The sequence below is a fragment of the Panulirus ornatus genome, chromosome 23 (genome assembly GCF_036320965.1).
Source record: "Panulirus ornatus isolate Po-2019 chromosome 23, ASM3632096v1, whole genome shotgun sequence".
Classification (NCBI taxonomy): domain Eukaryota; kingdom Metazoa; phylum Arthropoda; class Malacostraca; order Decapoda; family Palinuridae; genus Panulirus; species Panulirus ornatus.
In genome coordinates this window covers 9,492,305-9,501,190 of record NC_092246.1, presented here as the reverse complement: position 1 = coordinate 9,501,190, position 8,886 = coordinate 9,492,305, and positions in this window count along the sequence as shown.

Below are 8,886 nucleotides of genomic sequence, written 5' to 3'. Positions count from 1 at the left end.
CACGTGGATTTGAAGACTGATGAGAAGTGATTCTCTTGATCATCTTTTAGTTAATGTTTTGTCGCACGTAATACTGGAAAGAGAGGAATACAGTAGGTCTGCACAGTAAAGCACCAAAAGAAAACTTTATATATATATATATATATATATATATATATATATATATATATATATATATATATATATATATATATATATATATATATATCCCTGGGGATAGGGGAGAAAGAACACCTCCTACGTATTCCCTGCGTGTTGTAGAAGGTGGCTAAAAGGCGAGGGAGCGGGTGGCTGGAAATCCTCCCCCTCTTTTTTTTTTTCTTTTAATTTTCCAAAAGAAGGAACAGAGAAGGGAGCCTGGAGAGGATATTCCCTCAAAGGCCCAGTCCTCTCTTCTTAATGCTACCTCGCTATCGCGGGAAATGGCGAATAGTAAGAAAGAAAATATATATATATATATATAAATATATATATATATATATATATATATATATATATATATATATATATATATATATATATATATAGTGTTACTGGACTCAGCTGTACTAGTAGGTTACACAGCGAGTGGAATGCCATCATTGCCGAGGCTGAATCATCGGGCGTACATTCTCATCAGAGAACTTCCCTCTCCAAACGAGTTTGCATTTCTCCGCTGCTGGAAGTAGTACAGGCTGCAGGAGCCTTGAGAAAGGTTCGTTATTGGGAGATAGGTCCTGTTTTTCATCAGGAATCTTTCATAGAGATTGATCCTTTGGTAATTGTGGGTAGAATATATACACCTTCCTGAATCAGAAGCTCCATCTGTGGAACTACACAGAATATATCGGGTAAAAGAAGAAAATACAGCCTCTGAGTTCATTCAGACTTGTGCTCAACCAACGACCACGGTTGAATGAATAGCTGGCCTTCGTACATTGTTAAGTGTTGTTCTGAATTTTCTGCATCGTGCACTAAGCTTCTCCGTCACGCGAGACTATCGTCCGTATTACACTAACTTCTTATGTGATCACAGATATTTCATTCTCTTCTGGCTTCCTCAGTTGAAGTATGTCCAGCCTTAACTGCATCTAGAAACCTCTTTCACGGTTTACTTTTTCTCGTGGTCTCTCTCTCTCTCTCTCTCTCTCTCTCTCTCTCTCTCTCTCTCTCTCTCTCTCTCTCTCTCTCTCTCTCTCTCATATATATATATATATATATATATATATATATATATATATATATATATATATATATATATGTGTGTGTGTGTGTGTCTGTGCGTGTTTTATATAGATAAGTACGCATCTAATGACCTGCTGGTACACATACGGGCATGGGCGATGGAACTTTAAACTGATGGGATCTTGTCTCTCAATCTTATGTATCTGTCAAACAAGACACTTTTTGCATATCCCGTTTCTGGCAATAGTTCCCTTCGTCTTCGTTTGGCTTATTCTGCCTCTCTTTATTCACTTCTGTCACGTTCTTACTAATTCTCCTGCCCAGTTGCACCGATTTGTATTTTCCCATTTTTTGTCCCCCAATCTTGGACCAAAGTCCTCTTCAAGGCCAGACATTCCGTGAAATATGTCGAAAAAAAAAAAAGTTGATGAGATAGAGAAGTAAGGAGAGAAGTGAATTAATGACAAGGGATTTGGAGGAAGTTGAGAGCGATCGTTCTTCGAGGTATCTCGAACCCCTTGAAGTAGGTGTTCAAGTTGTTTCGATGAGCGGTTATGACTTGATGTTGACAGCTTTATTAATTACTCAGAGTTATGGACAGGCCTAAAGTCCCAGTGTAACCAGCTAACAACCGACCAATTATTAGGAGGGACAAGAGCAGGTTAGCGGACAGAAATAAACACTGTAATGGCGCACTCTTAAGTTCCCTATGACCCCGCGGTAGTTACGTGATGCAGAGTTTATGTGGTCCAGCTGATGGCAGGGGATCACAAATATTCTGTTCTCGGAGCAGAATGATAGCTATGAAACGAGGAAAGAAAAGAACAAACATGGAGGCGCAGGGCCATAGGTATAATACCGTGGAAATACCTGTTAACACCTGTTCCTACAAGTTTCTTGCTTAATATTTATTGAAGGCCTGTTCATTGCTATTCACCGTCAACATCAAAGTATCGTAAGGACTTGAAGTGTCTCAGTAAGCCATCCATTACTCTCTAACATAGTAGGTGGGCGTATTTATATCCTTTAACCGCTCCGTGTACCTCGGTTCTTAATTCTGGTACCATCTTTGTTACCACTCTCTTGATATTCTCTATTAGTTCTTTGTGCTTCTTTAAGTGGGGTCATCAAACCTGAGAAGCATATTCTATTTTTGACCTAAATATACTATGCATAGCTGGTTCGCTGAACAATTTCTCATCCTTATGTTTGAATGCCAGCAGACTGTTTGCCTTGATAAATGATCTCTTAAGCTAAGCGTTCTTGTTGGAGTTTAAGTAGAACGTCGATTCCCAAGCCCATTTCGCGTAGAGACTCCAGCGGCTTGCTTTCAGGCTTTCTTTCGCGGTGTCCCGCCCTCAGTACTTTGCAATTGCTTGAGTTGCAATTCATAAACCACCTTTAGAGTTTGGTCAAGTCCTCTTGTAAACTAATTACAATCCGCATCATTCTGTCATTCCCACATGGCCGTGACATCATCCGCAAACATTCACCTTATGAATCCAGTCCTGTTAAGTCATATGCATAGACCAAGAAGAGCAAATGGTCACAGGACCGAACCCTGTGGTTCACAAATGGTGACCCCAATCCATTTCGGAAGGCTTTTCTGACATGCGTCCTTTGTGCCCTACCATTAAAGTGATGTCCATGTCCAGGGTAGGAATCTCCTTCCTGTAGGTGCCTGAAGATCCAGCTTCTTTACCAGCCTCCTATGGGGTATAGTGCCAAAAACGCCTTCTAACATTCTACAATCTTCTATATCCTCTGTCATCAAAGGAGTAACCCCTCCCGTACGAGCCAGAGATATGTGACACATGACTTCTTTTCCCTGAATTTGTGATGTCATTCACTCGTCTGATTATCTCTTCCAGTGTTTTCCAGACTACACTCGTCAGGGAACCTACCTGTAGTTCAGCAGTTTCCCCCAGTCTTGTTTCTTGAGAAACAATATCCCATTTGCCCTCTCCCATTCACGTGGCACAACACCTTCCTTCAACAACTTTCCGAATGATGCATCAAGTGCTCTGTCAGGCATATCTGACTACTTGAGCACATGTGGGTAAAGTCCATCAGGATCTTGAGCCTTATATGAATTAAGACTCCTTGGAAGTGTGTTGATGTCCTTTCTAATAGCTGTAGTGCAATCCAAGACCTCCTCATTCCATCGTACTCGTGTTGAAGCTATGGTGTCTTTCTCAGTATGAACACTTGAAATTGTCCATCATTTACTCTCACATCGTAACACAATCCTCTACAATTCCTTCTTGTGAATCCCTTTGTCTGATTTTGTTTTTTTTTAACTAATGAATTACTGCTGATGGACTTACGGTTAGATTTTGGATCATCTGCCTTGTCCTCAGTATTCTTTTCAAAGTATCTTTACACTTTTCTTGCTATACTTGCCCCTTGCTCTCCTTTAACACTCATATGCTTGACTGCCACCTACATCTCCTCCACAGTGCATGCCTAAAGTCTTTTTGCATTTTGACATCTTTCACTGAAGAATGTTTTCTAACCTCCCCTCTTTATCGGAAGCTGAAGGTATTCATGTTCCAACTAATTCACAATAGATTTAACAGTCTTCTGTTACATTAATCTGTATCATGGCTATTGGAACTCCGTTTCCAAGTTTATACGCTCACAGGAATTATCTAGCTCTTAATTTCACGTGGTTTCCTCTGATCTTTCCACGTCCTCGTTTTTCACATATAATCACGGACAAGTGTAAGATAATCACTTTTTCCCAGTTGGTATGTCATAGATATTTTTAGTTTTCATGCTGTTACATGAAAGGATAAGATATAGTATCGATAGTGCATCAGCCCATTTGATTCTTATGTGATGAGGGAAAGGTATATTATTATTTGCACTGTCTTCATCTGTGTGTGTGTATGTGTGTGTGTGTGTGTGTGTGTGTGTGTGTGTGTGTGTATGTGTGTGTGAATATTTGGTTTAAAAGAAATACAAGAAAAGTGTTTAACGAGAGCCAGAATCACCAAGAGATTCGACCTCCCAGAACGTTTTCCTAAGCTTGGTTAGATTACGTTTGCATTTTGAGCCAGGCTAGGTTTATCCTTGGGTGGCCGAGCCTACCCTAGCTATTCTAGCATAGAGAAACTTTGCGGAGAAAGGGAGCAGTGAAGCTTCAGGTGATCCGAAGTCTGCAACAAAGGTGTGTCTACCCCTCCTGCTTAGAACCAGGAAATGGCTGTGCAGGTTATAATGGTGTTGGTGGTGACTGGTGGGGCAGTGGGTGGTATGACTCAGCTGCCAGCCGTGGGGCCTTGAGCCACTATGGCATTCCGCCAATCTTGCTCGCTCGCTGTATGTGTTTTCCTCCATCTTGTAGTTTTGCTATTTATAATATTTGCTTTTAATTCTGAACAGACTCAAGTACAATATGTGCCAGTACCAAGGTCTTCTCAAGACGACAATTATGGATGAAATTAACGTCACTAATAAATCACTTTTCATACAAATATAACTATGCTTAATTTATTTAGGATGGATAAAATAATTAATCTTGGATTGATTTGACGAATTTTACGATGAGAGTTTTGCTGAACGGATATTACGAGGAGGGTTTTGCTGTCCAGCATGATTTAATTTACGATTTTGTACGTCCCTTCCGCCGTTCGCGTTCTACATGCACAAGGTCTGAAGTTCACTGAAATTGACTTGGCGTACTATGTCATCACTGATTTTCTAAATGCTGAAAGTTTTCCACTGCTGAAACATGATCATGGACAGTGAAGTTAATGATTATGAATATGCTTGTGTGTGTGTGTGTGTGTGTTAGAGAGAGAGAGAGAGAGAGAGAGAGAGAGAGAGAGAGAGAGAGAGAGAGAGAGAGAGAGAGAGAGAGACTGTACTATGATGAACAGATTTGGAAAGCCAGATTCTTACCAGAATCTTGACGCTATGATGTACATCATCTCAAGAGGTATTCCAGTGCCCACATATTATTATCATTGTTATTATTATTATTATTATTATTATTATTATTATTATTATTATTACTATTAGTATTGTCTATTTTTATGATTATTAGACGAAGATGATGATGAAGCATTTATGATACCTCCTTTTCTCAACGAAACTAGAATTCTCTTTCTTCCTTCTTCAGGTATAAACACCTGAAGAGCTTGTTACTTTATTCTTGTCCTTATGTACCATTTTGTTTTCTCCTGGGACAACCGTTATTAGGCCCCTAAAGTATATAAAGTATATTTTTGCCTAAGTCATGTCCGTCATGTATATAAAACGAAAAGTTACAGTATGAATTTTGACATAACTTCGATTAGGAAAATAGTGTGATTAAAGCCGATTAAGCATTGCGGAAAAGCAATGAACATAAGCAAAATTCTAAGCTTGATGAGGTGGGTGTTCTTATTCAAATCTAAAGAAACGAGTGCCCAGTTTTTGGCGAACTTACAAAACGTTTCCTAGACTGAGACCCAAATCCTATAAAATCCGCCGGGAAATCCTAAAGCTATTCAGACTGGAAGAGAGAATTCTAAAAAGGTGATTCGATACAAATTCAAAATTATTTTCATCCATCTGACTTCACCCGTAGGAGAGGATGTTGTTACCTCTTGTACAAACGTTTTACATGGAATAAGATAATCTACTTTTCATTCGCCACGGATATTAACGTACGAAGGGATGTACCAAGTTTGAGTCGTGGCTCAGATACGTAGGAAATGCAAACATCAAATACCTAAGCCAGAAGTCCAAGACTGACGATTTACAACCTGCGTAATTCCCATGTTTTTTTTTTTTTCTCTCTCTCTATCATCGTGCTATTAACAAACAGTCTTCAAGGGGATTCAATGTTTTTTTTGCTATTTGCATTCCTTGAATTATTCTAGGCAGCATTATTGATATTTCCTCTATTGTTATCATTATGCTAGGCAGCATTAAGATTTTTTATATTGTTATCATTACCCATATGCTTATCATTATTACAATTGCTAGACTTGCCTTTATCCTCAACAATGATGAAAGATAAACGATAAACATGCGAGATTCTCCCGCAGCCATTACCTTGAACCCGAGACAGTGGGCCGTCTTAAGACAAGGGCCTATTCTAGGCTTTGTCTTGGCGACCCTAAGCCTCAGCGTTCTTGTGTCCCTGAGTGTGTTTATTTGTGATACGCATGTGTATGTTACAGGGAAAGAGTTTTTCATTTATGTTGTCCCGTCGTGTGTGTGTGTGTGTGTGTGTGTGTGTGTGTTTGGTGTGTGATGAAGAAGAGGAAAATGGCAATCGCTCCATCTCGACCACTGACGTTGAAAGCTCGGGAAATTACTTTGGCAGTCTAGTACTACTTCAACGAACATTCCCCGGACTATTAACACATTCCTCCATACCTCCCCGTTTTGAGCAGAAAGTTGCTTTTAATATGAGTTACATGACTAACATTTCCTCCACGGAATTAATGTTTTTCCCAAGGTGGTCAGTAGTTCCCCTGCGTTTACAGTGGCTTTGGAAAACAGCTAATCAAGCTAAGACGAAAAATAGTAAGACGAAAAATAGTCATCGTAACCAAAAAGTAAGCCATTCACTTCCTCTGAATGTACTAGCAGACACAGTAGTTAACATTAGTTACAGTGTTGACAAGCGTTTAGAATAAATTTAACCCCATTTCAACATCAAAGTAATTTCTAAAGTCCAGATGATCGTTGGTTTAAATGTTTAAGTACAGTCATAGAATCTGAGACTGTCCTCAGTTTTGCAGTGTGTGTATAAATATTCGCGTCACGCTTGCCAGTGTGAGTTCGCGGGGAAAGCTGAAAAGAGTCTTTGTCCTTAGGAAAACATAGGCAAGGAGGCATCTAGGCCACACCATCTTCTTGCCAAATAACTATATTCAGATATCAGAAAGCACTACGAGGCGCACATCCACATAATATATAAAAAAAAGTGTCAAATTATTGCCAGACTCTACATCACTGCGGCTAACTTAAGGTTGGTGGTGGAGGGTCTGTGTACACATTTGATTCGACCATCCATAACGTAACCTGGACGTCGGGCAAAAACTTGTTTGCTACGCTTGTTAAATACAGTATTCCCTATGTGTTTGTCAAGCTATATATCTTCGTGCAGTTAAGTGTGTTATAAATAAGTGGTATTCCCGGGAAATTATATGGGAGGGAATTGATTGAGAGGGTGAAGACATGTACAGAGCATCAGATTTTGGAAGAGCAGTGTGGTTTCAGAAGTGGTAGGGGATGTGTGGATCAGGTGTTTGCTTTCAAGAATGTATTTTAGAAATACTTAGAAAAGCAAATGGATTTGTATGTAGCATTTATGGATCTGGAAAAGGCATATGATAAAGTTGATAGAGATGCTTTGTGGAAGGTATTAAGAATATATGGTATGGGAGGTAAGTTGTTAGAGGCAGTGAAAAGTTTTTATAGAGGATGTAAGGCATGTGTACGAGTAGGAAGAGAGGAAAGTGATTGTTCTCGGTGAATGTAGGTTTGCGGCAGGGGTGTGTGATGTCTCCATGGTTGTTTAATTTGTTTATGGATGGGGCTGTTAGGGAGGTGAATGCAAGAGTTTTGGAAAGACGGGCAAGTGTGCAGTCTGTTGTGAAGGAGAGAGCTTGGAAAGTGAGTCAGTTATTGTTCGCTGATGATACAGCGCTGGTGGCTGATTCGGGTGAGAAACTGCGGAAGCTGGTGACTGAGTTTGGTAAAGTGTGTGAAAGAAGAAAGCTGAGAGTAAATGTGAATAAGAGCAAGGTTATTAGGTACAGTAGGGTTGAGGGACAAGTCAGTTGGGAGGGAAGTTTGTCCAGTCGCATGTTGACTAAATGGCGTCCTAGCTTCGTCTCTTTGATGTATATCAACTGACTGTTATATTTCTCTCTTGTGTCTCCCCTGATGATGTTATTATTACACGAAAGTGCTCTTAGGAACTTATCGTGTTTCATTTTCCCCGTGGACTCACAGGAGTATTTTGATCACGCGCAAAATTGTGATCCTTTCCAATATATATATATATATATGTATATATATATATATATATATATATATATATATATATATATATATATATATATATATATATTGAAGAATGTGTGGAAGTCGAGAACATTATCTCGGAAAGCAAAAATGGGTATGTTTGAAGGAATAGTGGTTCCAACAATGTTGTATGGTTGCGAGGCGTGGGCTATGGATTAGAGTTGTGCGCAGGAGGATGGATGTGCTGGAAATGAGATGTTTGAGGACAATGTGTGGTGTGAGGTGGTTTGATCGAGTAAGTAACGTAAGGGTAAGAGAGATGTGTGGAAATAAAAAGAGCGTGGTTGAGAGAGCAGAAGAGGGTGTTTTGAAATGGTTTGGGCACATGGAGAGAATGAGTGAGGAAAGATTGACCAAGAGGATATATGTGTCGGAGGTGGAGGGAACGAGGAGAAGAGGGAGACCAAATTGGAGGTGGAAAGATGGAGTGAAAAAGATTTTGTGTGATCGGGGCCTGAACATGCACGAGGGTGAAAGGAGGGCAAGGAATAGAGTGAATTGGAGCGATGTGGTATACCGGGGTTGACGTGCTGTCAGTGGATTGAATCAAGGCATGTGAAGCGTCTGGGGTAAACCATGGAAAGCTGTGTAGGTATGTATATTTGCGTGTGTGGACGTATGTATATACATGTGTATGGGGGTGGGTTGGGCCATTTCTTTCGTCTGTTTCCTTGCGCTACCTCGCAAACG